Raw genomic sequence first — 21,639 nt, 5'->3', positions numbered from 1 at the left:
TAACACAATAAACATTGCTCAGATATTTCTAGTGTTGACTGTTTTCCCAGCTGCACTATAAACTTCAGTGGCAGATCTAGAAGGGTGCAGGAGACTTGGGCAGTCATCTACACATTGACATAACTAGGAGAGAGGTGCAGTGTATTTTTTTGGCCCTTTGCAGATCAGTTTGGTCTAGAAATAATGGGGAAGCCTAGGCCCTCCTGGACTGTCTCATTGCCACTGAACTGATGTCTGCACTTTTAGTACTAAAAGGACAGTTAACTTTTCACACTAACAGAAATATATACACTCGTTATTCCTAATCTTTGCATTTCTATTTGAAATTTATTTGTAACTCAAGCATAAACATATTTCTAAGTAAAAACATTTTTCATAATGAGAAGATATTTACCATTATCATAGGCATCGAAGCGATAAAGATAATGGATACAAAACCAGTACTACTAGGTTATACAAGTTCAGCATGCAGACTGTATCCAGTACAACTGCAAGGTAAAGTTTTTGAAGATAAAATCATTTTCGCAAAAAAAGTGCCAAGGTAGATTCCTAAAAATATTTACATTCTATAAAATACTCTTGCTATATATTGCACAATAGAAAAACATTGACTTTTCCAAAAAAAAATTCTGCAGTACTGAAACAGTTCTTTTAGATCAGCATCAAAATTTATACAACTAGGAAATTAATGTCAAAACCAAAGACAAATGTTTCTTATTTTGTTAACCAATGTCCCATTAACTGAATTTTTAATAATAATTTAATATTTTGTTTTTTCAGACAACAACATTGTATTCTTCGTTCAAATGGTGGACAGTAGAGGTATAAACTTTTTAGATACAATGATAAGTTTACACTCAACACTAGCAATCCTCATTAAGGTATTCTCTTGTTTTGCACTGCCAGTGAGGTACTCATGCCAGTTCTTCAAGAGATGGATACTGCTGCTATTGACTGGATAAATGTCTATCTATAATATTTTACAACTACATTTCTTTCCCTAGAGAGTGCAACACAAACCAGTACAAATGAAGGTAAACTTATTTTGCAACCTTTAAGTCACTTAGGTAATGGTGCAGACAAGTAAAAGGCCCACATGGCCAGACCTTATACTACTTTTAATAGCATGAAGCATACCTAACAACTCCCTTGCAGATAGAATGGTAGTGCATTGCAGGGTTACACTCCAGCATTTTTTCAACAGTACGCATTTGTAGACAGGGGTGAAGAAAGACAGTTGATGATCATAATAATAACTAGGATATTATTATTGCTTTCTGAATGCAATTGCTTGTATTGAATTAGCAAATTAAAGAAAGAGAATTGAAATTTCTCATGTTGCCTACAACACAAAGAATTTTAAAAAATGTTAGATACTGCAAATGAGTTCCATCCTTATATTTCTGATAAAAGCAATACAAGGTCTCTTAGTTCTATGGTATTGCTTTCAACAACTTTAATATAACTATGAAAGGATTATATAAACATCCTCACTTGTAACCACAATCTCTTGAGGATTTTTGTTCAGTTCTTGTTCAGATGTATGTGAATTAGGATATTTTTTGTAACAACACAATTTTTAAAACAGTAAAATCTTCATGCTTGCATCTCTGACAGTAAAGTGAGATAGGAATCTCTTTGTTTCAGTCTTTTCTTTATAAAATTGAAGCATCATTTCTTTTAAATCCATTTTAGTGCAAAGAAAATCAGCTACAGTGCCACTGGGTAAGAATCAAGTTATATTTATCACATGATACTTAGTACACAATGTCAATTAATTTAGTACATCTTTTAATTATATTATGATTACTCAAATGCTCTTACAGCACCATTCATTATCAGTTTCTTCAAGACTAGATCAACAAATGAGGAGGTCATTAATTCTACATGAAACAGCACTTACTTGTTAAATTGGTTTTTTACTTCCTACTTTATCAACACTGATACTTTTTATTTGTTTCTCAATTGATTTAGTATGTGTTAGCAATTACGACCAGAATTATGTCTGCAATCACAGGTTATATCTGTGTGTAATACCAAAAAATTCAAGCACCTGCATTGCAGAGAAATCACATCATTGCCACAGATCAAAAAAGTGATTTACTGTTCATGTCATTTCAATCATCACCAAAAATCAACTGCATGCTTATCACCACACCGTTTGCATACAATCAAGATTTAGAACACCTAACTATATCACAGTTTTGCTAACTAAGATTCGTATTTTTTTTGAACCACTGAGTATATTCTTTACTTGTTCCAAACTTTCAGAAAAGTCCTAAATTTCACCTTTCTAAAGCTTTTGTAAAAATCTATGACTTCAATCAGGCAATAATAATTCTTAGTTCTAGATTCCACAATCTCTGTAAGGAATGTGTTACACAATGACTCCCCCTTTTCTGTCCTGAATACAACAAAAACTCTGTTCCAGATTATGACTCTTGCTGCCTACACAAGCAAGACTAATAATATGCACAACAAATCAATGACTAGCACAGTCATAACTCCATTTTGCATTACAATACGTAAAAAAATTCTAGAAAGCTCTTTTTATTGTTTCTTTCTTCCTATTTTTCCTTACTACGGTTATTTCAACTGAAATCTTACAAAAAAATATAGTTTTTCAGTATGCAAAGCCATTTTTTTAATTACCCATGATGCACTGGAGGGATGGCAAAATTCAAATCAAGTTGTTTTTTCCTTCATAGAAGAGTATTTAGAAGGGAAGTAAGCTGCATTAGCTAAGTTTAAAGCAAATGTATGATTTTTTTGATATTAACAATCTCTCTTTTAAGGAAAAAGTTAAGATAATAATTCAGAGATGCCAACCTCTGGAGACCTAAAATTAGAAGACTGTCTTTTTTTCACTACCCCCCAGAATTTGAATGAACCCCCCCTTAAAGAAAATTGACCTAGCCCCTATAGGAATGACTTAGAATATTATATGATGTCTTTAATACATGATGTACACACTTTCAAACATACAAGTCATATATGGTGTATCCTATCCTATAAGTTTAGTGTCCCTTTAAAATCTTGCTTGCTCAGTAGTAATGACACTGATAATCATCTGTAAAGTTCTCACTCACCATCAGAAATATCTTTCATTGGGTAGAAGTAATACATTGGGTCATCAATTGATGCAATTGCAACAGTGCTATCTTTTCCAGCCAGGTCTACTATAGCTATCTGCAGTGCCATGTTATGATCCAGAACTTGAATTTCTGATCCCTGCCTGGTTGTTGCTGCGGTAGCTTCTCTAAGTATAGGAACGCCTTTCCATTTATCAAGCCAATCTTTATTCAGCCAGTTTAGCTGATCATCCATCAGGAAATTAACACAGTAGCAGGGGCAAAACCTAAGTAACAGCTTCTCTTGCTCAAGCAGATTGATGACCAATCCTTGGGTCGACTCTTGAAAATTCTCTCATTTTAAAGTCACAGTCATTCTTATCACAATTTCTCTTATTCAATCTATACAAAATAAAGGAGAGTATATCAATAGACAAGTTAATTATATACCAGAAATAAGTACAACTAACAATCTTGTGGTATAACATGCATTTTATACACAGCACAGTTTTACTATCAGAAATAATGCTTTTAGCAACATTTTTAGCATGGTGCATTAACTATGAGAGTTCCTAATATAACTTTACAATGGCAAATATGCATCATTATTTCAAGATAATTAAACATAATTATTAGCACAAAAGCTAGTGTAAATGAAGCAACAAAAGAATCTAAATAAATACCTTCAGAATCAATTCACTTGTATATTAAGCACATGCTACTTATTGTGGGGTGGGGGCAGGAGCCCAGGAGAACACGAGGCGGAAGGGACACGAGATGGGAGAAGAAAGGACAGGAAATGGGATCTCTACAATAGCAGGAAATGAAAGAGAAATTCAAAAATGTAATCTTTTGTTATTTGTTGCTGCTTACATCCAGTCAATGAAATGAACACAACAACATTTCTTGACTTCCATTCAACATTCTCCACAGCTTAAAGCAAAATTTCATATGTGAGAAAACTAAATAAAAAGATGAAAATTTGTATTAGGGATAAAAAACACAGAATTACTTCCTGTGAGAATAAAAACCTTTCCAAGTCACTTACATCATAGGACATTAATGACATAGCATGACACATGCACACATCTGTTGACCATGTCACTCATGTCAGTCTCTCATGTCTCTTGCTAGCTCTCAAAATTCTGTGTAAGAATGACAACACAAGTCAGGTCAAATGTCATCGAAAACCACTTTGATCTGTCTCAGTATTTTCAGTATGATGGGGAAAAATCCATCCATGGAAGATCTTCCCGGGAGCTTGCTCCATATGACTGTAGTTCACAATTGAAAACACTGAAGATTTTGCCACGTGGTGTAAACTTGTGTCAAAGGAATGCCACTTCAATAATCATGCTGGAGAGTGTAGAGTGGTTTGATTTACAACACAATTTTTTATTTTGGACAAGGCCAAAGCACTCCCTATTACAATATGGAGTAAAAATACCATGATTTACATCATAATGGGAGAAACGCAATAAAGGGTGCGAGTCAGCAGAGAAAGGGACAAAAAAGTATGGGCAGTCGGAGAACAGGGTACAGGAAGCAGAAGATTGTGACCCCCCCAAGTCCCCCCTCCCCACCTTCACCTACTTAAAACCAAGATAAAAATTTATGACACTACATTTAATGTCAGAATGCATTCCAGCTACTATGGATTGTACAACTGCATTTACAATTCCCTAACAAAATACAACACATAATATTTAATAACTGTAAGTAATGTCTACTTCTATTCATTAAATGCATTTTCTGTTTATAGCACTCAAACGTATTCAGAACACCCCTGAGTGGGAGCAGCTCGAGGTGAGTATAACATTTCAATACTTTTAAGTACATTGATTGTTATTCTTTTCAAAAGTCTTTATATCAATGTGATCAGCAAAAATATTATTGTGAACACCTAAAATGATGCCACAAATTTTACACTAAACACTTCAATATTCATAAAACAATAATGACATATTTTTTATTTTTATTATTAAACAGATAATCGACGCACCTCCAAACGTAAAATTTAAAGGTAACAATAAACTAGTAACTAGAAATAAGCAAAGGTTTAGAGAGCATGGCTGAAGGTGACAACAATCAGAAGTACAAATGCTTTTGCTCCATTAGTCTGCTTTGCATAAGTTTCACTTCACAGATGGTCAAAACATGCATGATCACATTACAAGAGGTAGAAGGTTGAAACGCACATAACCTAATTACATTTTCTACACTCCATTCATTTTTCCTGGAAGTGCAAACAAACATCGGCCACATATAGACAACAGCACATGTGTAATAACAACCTAGACATTTAGGATTGTAGCCTCCTCCTATTGCCTGCAATAATAAAATGTTAAAGAATGCAGGTCGCAACAATTGAAGGCGAAAATGTTTTTCCTGAAACACTGCACTTGCATAAGTTTCATGTCACATGATTAATGATTAAAACACACATGATGAGTTTAGACCTATAATAGAATACACAAACATGCATTACCAAACTGCATTCTCAGCATTCTATTCACTGTTAGTGAAAGTTCAAACAAATCATTGCTAGATATGGTGCATGCATAATAACAACCTGGGGCCGGTTGCTCGAAGCCTGGTTAGCGCTAACCGTTGATTAAGAAGTATCAAAATGTATCGGTTTCCATGGTATTTAACGCTGGTTAGCACTAACCATGCTTTGAGCAACCCGGGCCTGGAGATTAGCATGCATGCTCCTCTTGTTGGACACAATATATATCTTTCTTATTCTAGACAATAACATTTATTAATAGATTTTCACCATTTTAATCATCCACTGCAGTAATGTCTTTTTCATTATTTATTATAACTAATTCATTATATTAGTGACCTCTTCACTAATGCAAGTATCAACATTATGCCTGACAGGCATGACAATAGACTGAACTGGAGTGTAACAATCTGTCCCTACCCGATGTGGTAAATTTGAACATAATTTAAACATAACAAAAAGTTCACCACACAATTAGGAAAGTTCAACTCAGCACTACTAAAACTTGTTGGCACCCCAAATTCAGAAATTTAAAGCATTGTTACGTTACTACTACATTACTACAAGGAAGTTTCCATGATGTTTCACAACAAAACTGTCCTGCAGTTTCCATCCAGAGTTAAAATATACAGAATTTCTACAATTTTGAATTCCTTTCAAAGTCCAACCAAATAGAAAACAAGACTGTGGTCTAGCAAACATTAAAACGACCACAATGCCATACTCTCAACATTAAGATGATCACTGCACAACTTCATAACATCAACAAACAATTCAATGTTCACAGCAAGACCTTTTTTTGACCTTTTATTACTAGATTTAATTTATCTCAAAGACAAGTTGAGCTACCTTGCCACTATGTAAACAAGAACAGTGCAAGCCTTATGCACCTATCAATGTAACGCCAATGGTGGTGGTGGGTAGGGGAGGGGGTTGGCTGGGCATGAAGCAAAATGAATTAATTCCCAGAGTTTTGGGAATTCCTAGGAATTCCAATTTATTCCAAGACATACAAATGAGGAAACATAAAAAACTTTGGAATATTTGGGAATACTTAAGAATAGGTGAAAATACCACTGGGAATTTTTCAGAATTCCTAGGAATTCCCAATCATTGAAAGTTTGGAGGAAACTGTCTTTGGAATTTATGGGGATTATTGGAAATTGCAAAAACACACTGGCCATGTGACTGATTTTGTTCTCCCAGGGGAAGGTATATTTGAATCTTTCTTTGCTCAAGATTGAGATATTTGACTGCCAACTCCGATGAAAAGGACTGACACCGAACATATGTTTCCTGCTTCCGCACTTCACGCATGCACGATACAGTTTGCAACAATCTGGAAATCATGGAGGCCAGCAAGAACAAGCAAAAGCTGAGTGGATTTTGCTGTTTTGTCTTCAAATTTTGTTTGTTTTAGCATGTTTTTAATCAACTAAACCTTTTAAGATACTCTGCTATCAAAGTAAACTGAGGTAAAGAGAAACCAAGTCAATTTTGCAGGTATAATTGATCAGTGTATGGCTCATTCGCTACAATCACTCAAAAGCTTATAACACTGACTTCCTTTGTACCGTTTACCAAGAACAGTACATTTAAACTTACAAAATATGGACTTTCTCCTAAAGGTTTCTGTATTCTTTGCAGTGTAACACAGATTATAATTAAAACATATAATTGCAGCCGTAACAAGAACGTGTACCTTTGCTAATGCAGCAACATTTATAGATAAAGATTATAGAGTTTTATTTGGATATACCTTTAATTTCTTCAGTTCTGCATTGGGATTAAGAGCAATGTGCAGCCTGAGGTGGAGAAAGTTGGCTGCATTTCACTTGAATGATTTGCCCATAGGCAGGGAATTTCATAGCAAATTTTTCAAACATGTCAAATCCCCACCGCATGCCCTGATTCCCCCCCCTTTGCTGGCTTTACATTGAAAGGTGCATTAGCTATTAAAAAAGCTTCTCTTCTTTACCTCACTTTGATTGAACTTCTCACTCTGGTATGTTAAAATTTAAACTTCAAATATTATCCTTACTTGAGGAAGTGTAAAGTGAAATAACTTCAAACAGCTAATAACTCTCACACAAAATTTTTGTTTTTCATCACAAATTAGCCCCAATCTTAATTATCATCCCATGCATCTCCAAAACTTGACTGATCAACATATAAAACACAGTCAAGGACAAATCTAATTTTCTAGAACTATTCCACAATGAATTGATATTATGCTGCAAAGAAACTACAAAAACTATCACACAGTAACACAACTTACCATAATAATAAAAAGATCTCTGCAGATTGCACACAGTACTAAAAAAATCTCAAAGGACAGCTAGAGTACAACCCAAAACCTAAAACACACCTTTAATTTCTGTAAAATTTCATCTTATTCACGTCGTTTGCTCACTTACACTATCAATAGCCAATCCTGTACACTATAAACAGACGCATCACACACATATCACCTTGAACAATGTGCTGCTGCAATATGCATTTCAACATTAATAGAGCTTCACAACATGTCTATTACAACAACTACTTCAATGATCTCATCTAGGCCAAATTTTGTGAACACATTGATTGTCCTATCCAACTAACTTAATTACTAAATTATTAAAAAGCAAACCGCACCAAGCAAATACGTTTAACTCAGGGTTCACTCAATGTTACGTTATTTTCAAATCACGAACAAATCACCATTTTCCTTTTAGCATAAAGAAAATACTCCATTATTTTCTAACAAAACCTTTCAACTTACCATTGTCACGAACTTTCAATGGTCAAACATTCATTTTTCCAAAACAACCATAGGAGACACCATCAAAACTCTCATACAGAACAACTTTTTTCACAACCTCTTTTAGACAAGCACCGACGACAGTCCGTCACGTGCCTCGATTTAACACAGGGCTGACAATTTCACTTTTCAAGGGCACCCATCCCCCCTCAAAAACTAAAAAATCCTCGCCAAATTTAATCTTCATGTCGACAACTCATATCAATCTTCCCTCAATTCTTGAAAACGTCGATAGCGCTATAGACGGGATAAATCACTACCAACTGGATACTGCTCTTTGTTTCTCTAATTGTTGTCCGCTACATGCTGATTCTTAGCCTCCGAAGACAGCCCTTTCCCACGTTCCTTAACGCTGGGGAGGTTTCGGGAGATCTCCGCGCAAAACGTCCCCAGCAGCGAAGGGCAAGGAGAAACGTCTCTTTTCGCAGGCTAAGTGATTCATTCAGTCGAAAGCGCTATCCAGTTTTTCAACAATAAAGGCAGAAACAATTTACGCCTTCACGCGTTATTACACGTTACAGCGGACATTGTCTCTCTCGCTACTCCATGTCTGTATGAATCCTTAAACAATAAATCCATCCTCCTCCGCTTACTACACGTGACAGTTAAATAAAGCTCAATCTGTGCATACACTATCAGCTACTTGCTGGCTCCATCAACGGGTACTCAAATGTACCCAACTTTTCTATCTATAACATCTAACTCATATCATTTTTTCTATTTTTTCTCCACAGCACCAAACTAAAACAAACACGACAAGAAAAACAAGAAGGACATCACCTACGTTGCGTTTTACAATAATTATTAAATAAAATTAATGAAAACATGTTTAAAATATAATTAATTGTAATATTAAATGAAATTAGCCATATATCTAATATCAATAAATTTTAAACTATTTCTTTAAGCTTCTATTTCTTTTATAAGGTAAACTGGTTTTTTTTCGTCATTGAACAAAGCTATTCACTGCAAAAGATATGGACACTCAAGAAACGAATTATAATTACTTTAAGAAAACAATTTTTTTTTCACGTAAAGCGCCAATTTAGCCCTGTTTACTTTCCTTTTCTTTTTTTTGGTTTTTTTTTTTTTTTTTTAAAGAAAACCAAAATAACATGCTCGTTCAAAAAAACCAGTTTACAAGCATTAATAGCACATTACAACTTTTGACTAAATAATAAGTGCATTTATTTTCAGTTCCTTTATACGCACATAGGTAGACTACGAGGACTCCCTTATTGAGTTCCTCAGCAATCGTAGTTCGAGGAAACACAAGCCCGGCCAAAATCGCGTTTCTCGCCTAGAGTGATTCTCGCCCGCCCTCGTGTTTCACTTGCTCTACTATTGCTGAGGGAAAACGAGGGAGTACTCGTAGTCTTCATATAGCTGCCTTATTTCCCCAGTTGTTTTCCTATGACACACACGTAACATGTAACATGTACTTGTCAAAAAATTATTCACTGTTTGTTATAATTAATTCATCTATTAAACTTAGTAATTAATTAATAAATAAAGTTATGTTATTATCTCCTGTTTTACCCTGATTTTTCATATCTTTTCAGTGCACGTTTTGGCCAACACAATTTCCTCGGCGTTTTAACACTTATAGTGACGCTCACGTTACTTTTCCCCAAATGATACTTGATTATTCCTAGCAATTATTTCAACATTTCTTAACTTTTCAGCCTAACGAGAAAACAAAAAATTTGCCCTGATAATTTCTTTCTTCCCTCGAACTTTCTTAGATTTTTTTTATCTGAAACAATCTACTTATCCTAATTTATCTGATCACCAAAAAAAAAACAACAAGGATCATCGACAAAGATTCCTTTCTACTTACCCAGCCTTTCTTTACTTTCCGCTACTCCCTACTAGCCCAAGACATCAAGTAATGCGCAAAAATTCTGGCATATTGAATCGAGCTTTCTCTAACACTATAAGCAAGAGCCTTCAATCTACAATCGACAGTGTTCATTAGAGACTAGAATCCAAAACTCTGTCCGCTGTTACTTTAGATAACGAAAGAAAATAGCGTTACGTCCTCCACTTAATAAAAAAATTGCGTTTCAGTTGCATCCTTTCTATTGTATCAGCTTTTAACACCTTCCCAAGTATTACCGTTTCTTAACTTTTTATATAACTATTCACAAGAATGTCGATTTCAATCTTTCAAATACATACAAACTTTCTTGTATTCAGAGTCTGAGACTTTTTTTTTCTTGAAAAAGCAATAAAACAACTCCGTTCAACTTCTACGCAAAAATTTGCCAACCGCCAAAGAGACACTTTGCTGGGAAAAAAAAATTTTCAAAAGTCGTTCTGCTCTTATTGTTGTTGTTCTTCTTGTTGTTTAAACATCTTTGATTACCGCATTGGTAAACACACAATTATTGAGCTACTCCGCAAGTTGGAGTGTAACCTTCAATTCCCATCCCACACATTACCTGATCATTTACGCACTTGAGGTGGACACCCAAGCACTTCCCTGCGTAACAAGCGTTTCCGCGTGAATTCGTCCCCCTACCGTTTCATTGTTTTTTGGCTCTTGCTCTATATTCCCTAATTTTCAGAGACACAAAACACTCAACACAGTTAAAAACTTCATTTTATTTTTCTGACACTCCATGTTTCACCCTCTGCTTTTGTTCTGTTCAGTCAGTTCTTCTTTCTTACTTGCAGCTGTACAGAAATTCATGGTCATAGTTGCATCACGGGTAATCAGGGCAAGATGGCGGAAATTAGAACATTTGTACTACAATTCAGAGTCCGCTCTTTCTTCCTGAATTCATATATTTGATGCTTTCCCTTTGCAAGAGTAAATTACAAGTTCCAAGAAACAATATACTAAATGTGGAGTGCAAAAATCCGTCCTAAGTTTTTACAAAACCTGCATTTTCCCATACATTTTCTGTAATTCGACAGTATCAAACTTACACAAAATGTACGCAAAAATTACGAATTCTCTAAAAACTCACAACGGACGTCTTTGCACTCAAAATTTAAAGAAGGCCAAAAGAACCTGAACTTTCTTAGGGCTGCTCTTCTTTCCTTCACAAATTAATACACAAACACAAATCGACTAACAAATCAACTTTTATTTTACATAACAAAATCCTTCACATCACATTTTACAGTTTTTTGTCACTTTTATCTATATCCAGCACTTCGACACGACCAACAGTTTCATTTCAGACTATATACCAACAACCCTCACTAACCCCAAATAGAAGCTAACCAGCTAACACTTTTTCCAGTCAGTTCTTAACCCTAATTTCTATTCATCAGTACTTAACCCTAATAACTATTCCCAGGGCTTCACGCTAATCAACACTGTTAATCAATCCGGTTCCTCGCTTTGTACAAAATTATTTCATGTATGAATTATTAATCTATCAACTTCACTCTGGCATATAGAAATCAGTAGTAACCTAAATTCACCGACTCACTAACAGCCTGTTTAATTGGAGGTAGGACACACCAGGTAGGTGAGGAAACCCGCTTAGGTGGGGTAAAAAAGTAACCCTCCTTTACATACACTCTTTCAACCGCACCAGCCAGGGGTACACTTTCTGAAGATTATTCAAAAGTCAATAACCACCTGCACGTACACCAAAAATACTGGCAAACCACCTCTTTTGGCGCTTAAACTCTTCTACACTCACTTGCTCCTCCTGCTGCAACTTTCAATCCTGTCGCTTGCTATTGTTACCTTAAATAATCATTCAACGCCACTGCGAAAGCAAATTTTCCGCCAATATAATCTTTCACAAATCCGAAGCCGACTACACCGGTTACCCCACCTTGAAAAGTTTACATGACAAAATTTCACCCACGCTGAAAGAGTTACCCCGTCTGGCACACGGCCCCACCTATCATATAAATGTCATCAAATTAAAATGAGACATTATGTGACCGGCGGGTTACCCCACTTAAGCAGCCTACCTCACCTACCTGCACTCCCTGGCACTTCCACGTAAACAGGCCCTAAGTAAACATTCCCAACCTTTGCCTTAGCGAATAAACTTCGAAATAGCCACTTCATTAAATAATCACCTATTGTTTCATTTCCTGGAATAACATAAGTAGAAATCACTATTTTCGCAATTTGACCCCTCTGTTCCAAGTAAAATAATGATGTTAGGATATCAATTTTAACATTGAATGATCCATCATTTTTATTGCAAAAGGAGGTAATTTCTTAAGATCGTTTGAGCAAAGCAATCTTGTCAACAATGTGCGTTTTTCACCTACAAATAGTAATAAGGGCAAAGTCCAACATGTTCACGTGCAAATTCTGGCCGTCACTTATTTTGATAATCCTGTTTACTAGATTACTGTCTTATAACTCGAATTCCCTCACCTACAAACGAGCAAGGCGGGCAAAGTCCAACATCTTCACGTGCAAATTGTGTGCATAACTTATTTGTGGAATCTTGTTTACTAGATTACTACGCTTAACTCGAATTCCGTCACGCACAAACCTCGAGCGGGAGCAGAGTCCAACACTCTCACGTACCAGCTCTGTAACTGAAGATCTCATGCAGATTCGCTTTTCACAGTAATACTCAATTTCGGAGAAAAAAAACAATATATATTTAGGACAGGAAAGGTACATTCATCTTTCTTCGTCAATGACACTAAACTAAAAATAGCTGCTCCATGTTAAACGAGCCTATATTAAAGTATCTCTTACAATCAAAACAGCTCCACTTTCATTGGCCAACATTCCTGTCAGAAATAAGGCAATTACAATAAACCTCCTCATTGGAGGATTTCGATCCCTACTTTTACGTTGCTCGCAGCTTTCCCTTTCGATACAATACAAAACAAGTATCAAAAGGGCAAACTCCAACATCTTCACGTGCACGCATTTACAATGCACGTGATCTAACCATGCCCATACATTGAAATCCTCCAATCATCACATCAACTATAATTAACTGTTTCCTCACACCAACGTTAACCAATTATACTGCACCAATTTCCATCCTAGAAAAACAACCATCAAAAGAACAAAGTTCAACATCTTCACGCGCATGCATTTTATAATGCACGTGATCTAACAATGCCCATACATTAACATCCTCCAATCATCACATCAACTATAATTACCTGTTTCCTCAGAGGAACGTTAACCAATCAAACTACACCAATTTCGATCCCACTAACTACTATAAAAGGACAAATTTTTGCACCCGCCCTTGTCTTATATTTGACCTATTGATCGATGTTCATCGCTTTATTGTCTGCGCTTCTGATCATTATGTCACGCCCGAACAAACCCAAACTAAAGACAAAACCTTCAAACACTTCACTGTCCTTGAACGTTCAAAGCTCCTGCACTGGTGTTGCAACTGAAAAGGTCAAGTCTTCACAAAGCTCACACTCCTTGAACCTCCAAAGTTCCTCAGTTGCTCTTCAAAATGCAAACCTAGACCATTCACAACTGACTTCACATGCGTTGAACCGCCAAAGCCCCTCAACTGCTGCTGGAAGTGCAAAGCTAAAGCCTTCAGAAACTTCAGTCTCTCTCGACCTCCACAACACATCACTTACTACTGAACCTGCTATAACCAACTCAGTGGCCATTGAAACTCCTCTGAACAATGAAGCCTTTCCAGCTGCACATCATCAAAATCAACCAGAGCTTCTACCGACTTTCCCATCGAAAGATACGCTCGCAATACAGGATAAGGAGAAACCTTCTACATCCTCTTCAAACAAGCGACCAACTTCTCCACTCATCGCCTACGTCCAAAGCCTGTCTCCTATCAAACGTAGTAAGAGAGGATCCACACCTTACTTCAACATAAAACTTCAGACAGCTCTTGCAACCCAGCCTGCTGTTTGCTTCTCACGCTCTAAGAGAAGTTTCTTCGATGAGAAAGCGGCAACTAAAACGGCCTTGAAAATCGAAAGATACAATACTTCACAAGACGGCCGCACGATTTTCATTAACGACATGACTAGGCTCTCTTCCCCAGCAACATCCGAATACAACTTCCAGTTCGTAGAAAGCTATAACAGCAACACATTGACATTACAGTCAATCCTTCAGAATGCACTCGACATGGACATGATCGACGTCATAGCCAAAGTCGTATACAAAGATAAAGAAAGTCAAATTGTTGGCTCTATGAAACTAAAGAAAAGCACATGCTACATTGCAGACGAAACCGCCAACTCTAAGCTGATCCTATGGGAGAATAACATTGACGACGTAGATGTTGGCGAAGTCTACTGCTTTAACCAAATAAGACTGCGGAGAGATAAAGAGACAGTCGTACTCAACAGTACTACGGACACAGTAATTACTAAGAAACTAGATTCAGACTTGACAAACCTAGTATCAGAGAATATTACTCCAAGCGATGAATCTATGGAACTCTCTTTGAAAGTAGATTACATTTATTCTATACAAGAATTGTCTCGCTTCAAGCAGTGCCTTCATTGCCAGAAAAAGATCCAACAGGTCACTGCTTCAGCAATTGTTAAATGTGACCACTGTGGCCACGTTCTAAGAAATTCAGTTTGTAAAGAAAATTTGATGGTCAAATTTCTCGTCAAGAAAAGTGACGAGCCAGATGCCGATTTTGACCATTTTGTAGTATTTCACGAAGTTCTTGCCCAAATGATTGGGACCAATGTTAATGCAATGGACGATGAAATGATCTTTGAAAAATTGCTACAACTTGATAATTTCACCATCTTTTATAACCGCCAAAATATTGTCAAACGTGTCGAAATCTAGGAACCATCAACAACTATATATAAAAGTTACCATTTATATGCCTCTGGCATTTATACTAGACAGCATCAGATAGAAGATCATAAAGTTTTTCACAATTTGCTACTACTAAAAATTCGTTGCATTTTCTTTAAGCTCAAAAATATTATCAAATATTTTATGAATAATCCAACATTCAATAGCTATCTTAACAACGTTTCTTCGTTTTTGTTGTATATTCATATTAATTCTTGCAGGGTAGTTTCCAAATTTTGTGTTCAAGTTGTCTTCTACTTAATGTTCCATTTGATCTCACTGTTTTAGCAAAAAATGTTTCTAGTACTTAACAATTTGAACTCTGTTACATGTGAAAACTACCATATAAGATTCACAACTTGTGTTAACTTTCATTGTAATTAAGGGTCCATTGTTTCACAGTTCCTGTTTCTTTAACAATAAAAAAATACGTTTTAGTTCAATGAGTGTCAATGTCTTAAGCAAGAAAGTACTAATAAGGGACAGTATTTTCACATCTCCAACTGGACACAGCATCACCATTTTACATCGTCCTCCAAGCCATGCAAAGGTCCAGCCGGCCACTTGAAGTACAATAACGGTACCTTCATTTCACCCTTACTTTAAGGTCACAAGTTTCAACATAAACTATATCCAATGCCATGGACAAATATTTTGAATAACTGCCACGACAGTTGCATTCAATAAAGATTACAATTTGTTATGATAATGGTTGGAATAACATTGGGGTTGTCACAGCAACAAAATGACAGTATCACCTATTTGACCTGCAACAGTATATCTTGACACTGCAATTGTTCTTCCAAAATTGTCGTCAACTTTAAGCAAAATCTGTAACAGTGTTGGAGATATTTTCAGATGAAGTTTTTGGCATTAGAAACACAGTAACAAATGCACAATCTTTATGTCTGGCCATTATCTGTAGAAAACAAAGCCCTCTTGACATGCCATTTGACCTTATAGTAGTTTCCATCTTTTTAAAAACATGTCCAAAAGATCATGGATACAGCTCCAGACAACTACTAGCAGAAGGCTTTGATTAGTGTGTATCAAAGCACTGTTGTTAGCAATTTTGTAAAGATTTTGGTGTTCTCTAACAAATTACCAAATAATTTTTCACGCAGTTTAAACATGGCCAGAAATCGAGGACAACATTGCCGCTAAGCATGCTCATCAAAGACCCTTTGCCGACTTTAAATCTGGCTGCCACATAAAGATTTGTATGGGACAATTGTTAAATTCAGTTATAATATTGTCATGCATGCAAAAAATCAAGTTCCGTACGTTTAAAACAAAACAAAATACTGCAAAGATCACTTGCACCAACACTCACATAAAAACGATCGTCCAAACTTCAGCAGTACTCGGCTATCCCTTCGGTCCTCTATGCTCATATAAGCGTCTTAAATTCGACGTTGATTGCTGATTTTAACTCTACATCAGCGTGGCGCTTTTCTCCCTTCACGTAGTCCGCACGTCTAAATATTTACACAAATCGTTGACTTTGAATTCAAGCACTACTTTAAACCATACTAAGCCTTCCACAGACGGCGAAACGGATTTCAAAAAACCCATTTCTCAGGTTTTCAATATTTCCAGTAACTTGTGGAAAAATCTGCTAAAGACAACCCAACAAAATGGTTAAAACATTAAGAAATCTTCAAAATCGACCACCATTTTGATTATACTTGGTAGCCTGGCTATTTGGCAGTAAGTACGTCAAATATGACATCTTCTTATGTACCGAGGATAACGTTCCCATGTCTTCCACTCTCTTTTACTGTAGCTCTCTACTTGTAGTTTTGTTTTACTCCCTCAATATTAAGACGAAGTTCACCCTTTAAACTTCCTTTTATTAATGGAGTAACAGTGGTTATCCAAGCCAAAAAAACAAATAAAACTACAGGCACACAGAAAAACACAGTCCAATCGCAGATAACTATTTTTTATTGATTTCATTTAACGAAAAATAATTCACTTAGCATTCGCAGATCTCACTATTATACTTCTTATACAAAGTCCTGCTCTTATTTTCAGCTGTCGCCTGTAACACAGTCACCTCTTCCAAAATCAGAGATGCCAACCTCTACAGATCTAAAATCTACACACTCTCTTTCTTTTCACTATCCCGCCGGAATTTCAACGGACCCCAGCCCCCAATGGGAATGACCTAGGACTTATATGGACCCTTACACGAAGCACATACTATCAAAATTCGCAATCACCGTTTTTGTACCGTAAATAATCTCTCACAATCACTAAATACATGCAAAAATGACCCAGAAACGGTCCTGCAAATAAGAAAACTTCAAGAATTGACCTAAAAATGACCTGAATCTCAAACTAAGGCACAGAAAAGCTCAAGAAATGATTTTATCCACGAGATATGGTGACCTATACGAAAGACATGTATGCGAAAATACCACAGGTGTCCCATCCTCGAAATATAAGCATCTGTGAGCATCGGCATTGTTCCGTAACTTTCCAAATGTAAGATTTGAATGGAAAAAAAACTTATCATTTCCGTAAACTCTTTACACTACAACCTATAACACGGCAATACATAGGCCCATGCACCACACAGATGAGACGTAACAGACATTTTCTGTAAGGTAAGCTGTTTTTTCTTGACTGAATCCTTTCATTTTTGTTGGTTTAGTATACGGAAACAATAAGTTTTTTTCCCACACAAAGATTTCCTTCTATTTCGCATGTTACGCATCATTCCCGATGTTCGCCCATCCTTATATTTCCAGCTTCCGCCGCCTCTCAAAATACAAACTACTTTTGACATTGAAACTAACTTTATGCTCCACGAAAATCAGCTCTTCTTGCTCTTCGCCGAAAACTATTCGAAAAGGAAACACTTTGCATCTCGACATTATATTCATTCTTCCGAAACGGCTGAAGACTAGAATCTAATTAAGGAGTAAACTGACCTTAATCATTTACATACTCTTATTTTTCATAATGTTAAAGCTCATTTATTTATTTTCATTTGTTCTTATGTCACTTGCAAAATCCCCTCAATCACGATCTTCAAAGCTTTTTTGCCCGAATAGTTTTCACCTTACATTATAACAAATTTGCTGCAGCATATACACACACTAATTTCCTTTTTAAAACGTAAGAATTTTTTCCAAGAACCCTGTCAACACAATTTCTTTCCCTCACATACATGCAACAATATAACATTTCTTCCTACTAATATCACCTTTAAAACATAACCTTAATTACTTCCTTTGAGTAGACACAACAATTCTCTTCAGGTATTTCCTTGCAACATTATTTCCCCTCAAAATCAGTCTGCAACATATTTTTTCCTGTTGAAATCACCCCATATACCCCCAAACTCAATAATATTATCCCCTCCCTTGCAATGTCTCTTTCAATTCTTTTTACAATCATTCTAATACACTTTACTATCACAAAGCAATACAAAATACTTCTACTTTTTTTATTATTTTATTCCATCTGTACAAACCACAACACCTTCATGTATTAATATCTACCTAATCCTCATATTATTTATCAATTCTTGCACCCAAGCCCCACTTCCTCAAAAAATACTTCATGTGTTACTTCTTAATGGTCAGTTAAAAATACAAACTATGCATTCACTAACCATTCCTTAAATTCCTGTGTTCAAAACATGAGTTACAGTTATGCCAATCCCTACATATTGCAAATGTTATAAAATATCCCACACTTTAACAATCTCCAAACAGGTTTAACAAATTTCCCTGCAAAAGTTTTAACAGACCTTTAAATTGTTTTCTTAAAGTAATTATAATTCGTTTCTTGAGTGTCCATATCTTTTGCAGTGAATAGCTTTGTTCAATGACGAAAAAAAACCAGTTTACCTTATAAAAGAAATAGAAGCTTAAAGAAATAGTTTAAAATTTATTGATATTAGATATATGGCTAATTTCATTTAATATTACAATTAATTATATTTTAAACATGTTTTCATTAATTTTATTTAATAATTATTGTAAAACGCAACGTAGGTGATGTCCTTCTTGTTTTTCTTGTCGTGTTTGTTTTAGTTTGGTGCTGTGGAGAAAAAATAGAAAAAAATAGAAAAGAGACGTTTCTCCTTGCCCTTCGCTGCTGGGGACGTTTTGCGCGGAGATCTCCCGAAACCTCCCCAGCGTTAAGGAACGTGGGAAAGGGCTGTCTTCGGAGGCTAAGAATCAGCATGTAGCGGACAACAATTAGAGAAACAAAGAGCAGTATCCAGTTGGTAGTGATTTATCCCGTCTATAGCGCTATCGACGTTTTCAAGAATTGAGGGAAGATTGATATGAGTTGTCGACATGAAGATTAAATTTGGCGAGGATGTATTAATATCTACCTAATCCTCATATTATTTATCAATTCTTGCACCCAAGCCCCACTTCCTCAAAAAATACTTCATGTGTTACTTCTTAATGGTCAGTTAAAAATACAAACTATGCATTCACTAACCATTCCTTAAATTCCTGTGTTCAAAACATGAGTTACAGTTATGCCAATCCCTACATATTGCAAATGTTATAAAATATCCCACACTTTAACAATCTCCAAACAGGTTTAACAAATTTCCCTGCAAAAGTTTTAACAGACCTTTAGCAAGAACAACAGCAACTGTCACAAAAACATAACAAAAACAATGTTTCAATTGCCAAACAACAACTTTTTGGCATGCATCACACTCATTTCCTTGCCATTACTGCACAACTACAACATGAAAATCCCTTACTTCATTTTTTTCTCAACAACACACAAAATCAACTCAAAAGAAATTCACCCACATTTCACATTTTCAGCAACTAGCAATAAACACAACAACATTTAAAAAAGCATTAATTCAATCCTTTTCAAAGTAACACTTTCTCAACCATCACCATTTTCAATACTAAAATTCCCTTTTACTATCTTCTGTCAACTTTTAGCAGTTAAATGCATGCCAGGAATTCTGCACTTCGCTTCACCTTGAACCTGTTCAAATCCCTCCTGTCAACAACATCCCCTGCAGGAAAGGAAAACCACATTTTTCAGCGCAAGAAATTGCAATAACAATAACTCACAACTTTCAACTACAAAACCAACAACTACTTACATGAACATTTACTTACAAAACCACTTAAAACATGAAGTGAAAAAGCAAATCAACTGCCAAATTGTTTCATTGATTTGACAACACACATCATAATTTAACCAACCCTTAATTATTAACTATCCTAGCAAGATACATTTAATTACACGCATGGTTACAACACATTTAAACTAGAGTTCACACTAACCACTCTTCAACGAATCAAAACTAACCCTCGCTTAACTGTTCATAATTGCTTGAGCAATTTAACCCTTCCATAACAGTTAACCATCTAACAACACACCCTCATCTATACACACCAACAATACACTTATCAATATTCCCACAACACTTCTTTTATTGTCACCTCCTCTCAACAACCACTCACTTTCCCTTTAACATACAATGAACATAAATACAATCTCAAGCACAAAATACAACAAGCTCTAACCAACAAAACTTACAAACAATCATCAATTCTTAGTAAAACCTATATTACAATTTTTAGAATTTCAAGCTAATAAACAAGTACCATTCCAACTTTTTCTTTACAACTTGTTTCCTTACACATGTTATCCATTTGACATTTCATAATTTTATTTCACAACTCCATTCATTTCTCTCTAATTCCAGATAATTCACACAATCCCTTTCTCAAACTTACACATAAAAACAACTCAGCCAAAACATACTTCAGAACAATTTTCTCAATTTCATCACACCTTATACTCTCTTATATATTAATTAAGACATCCATCATATTAAAGTAACATTGCACATCACAACTTCTTCACATTACCACCCAAATACACATGCACACTTGAAATGCACTAAACCCCTACAACACTGCTCCGACTAAAAACAACAATCACATTTATATACAATGGCCAAATCCCCTACACAAACAAATTAACCTCACAACAACAACCCATTGCAACCAAACAACACAGCGCTCCCCTTTTACTCCCCCTTATCCTTACTTCACTGACCACACCCACATTCTCTCACAACTACTTTCTTTCACTCCCCATAATAATATTAACACCTTCCTCTCACCATACATCATTTATTGCTATTCCTCTGCATTCACAATTCATTCCACCACCACGACGCCGAAGTGTACGCTACCATAGCGTTTTCTTGTTTAAGCTTTTAAAATGCTTCTCACATTCATTACAAGCATCACTTTTTGCGAAGATTTCAGGTTCAGGTTTTGGACACTTTTCGATAAGCAGCTAATGAATTTTATTCGAAAATATTTTGCACTGTTTATTCTTGACTTTTAACATAAGAATTTTAAAAGCCTATTTGCAGTATAAGTTTACTGTGCAGAGGGTCAACGAGGCATCGTATTTTGAAGTGACAACTTCAAGAAGTTGCGAGGCCGTCAATAGGTTTCATAATGTTACGTTT

At 35.7% G+C, this 21,639-nt stretch overlaps 1 protein-coding gene across 1 annotated transcript in view; it reads left to right on the top strand.

Annotated features, from left to right (window-relative positions):
* LOC140926598 (uncharacterized) overlaps nt 1-21,639 on the top strand; it is a 51,673-nt gene that overhangs the window by 27,941 nt on the left and 2,093 nt on the right. The window lies entirely within an intron of this gene.

Source organism: Porites lutea, chromosome 1 (genome assembly GCF_958299795.1).
Source record: "Porites lutea chromosome 1, jaPorLute2.1, whole genome shotgun sequence".
In the NCBI taxonomy this organism is placed as follows: domain Eukaryota; kingdom Metazoa; phylum Cnidaria; class Anthozoa; order Scleractinia; family Poritidae; genus Porites; species Porites lutea.
Note: the sequence above shows the minus strand (reverse complement) of the source record. Positions and strands in the feature narration are given on the sequence as shown.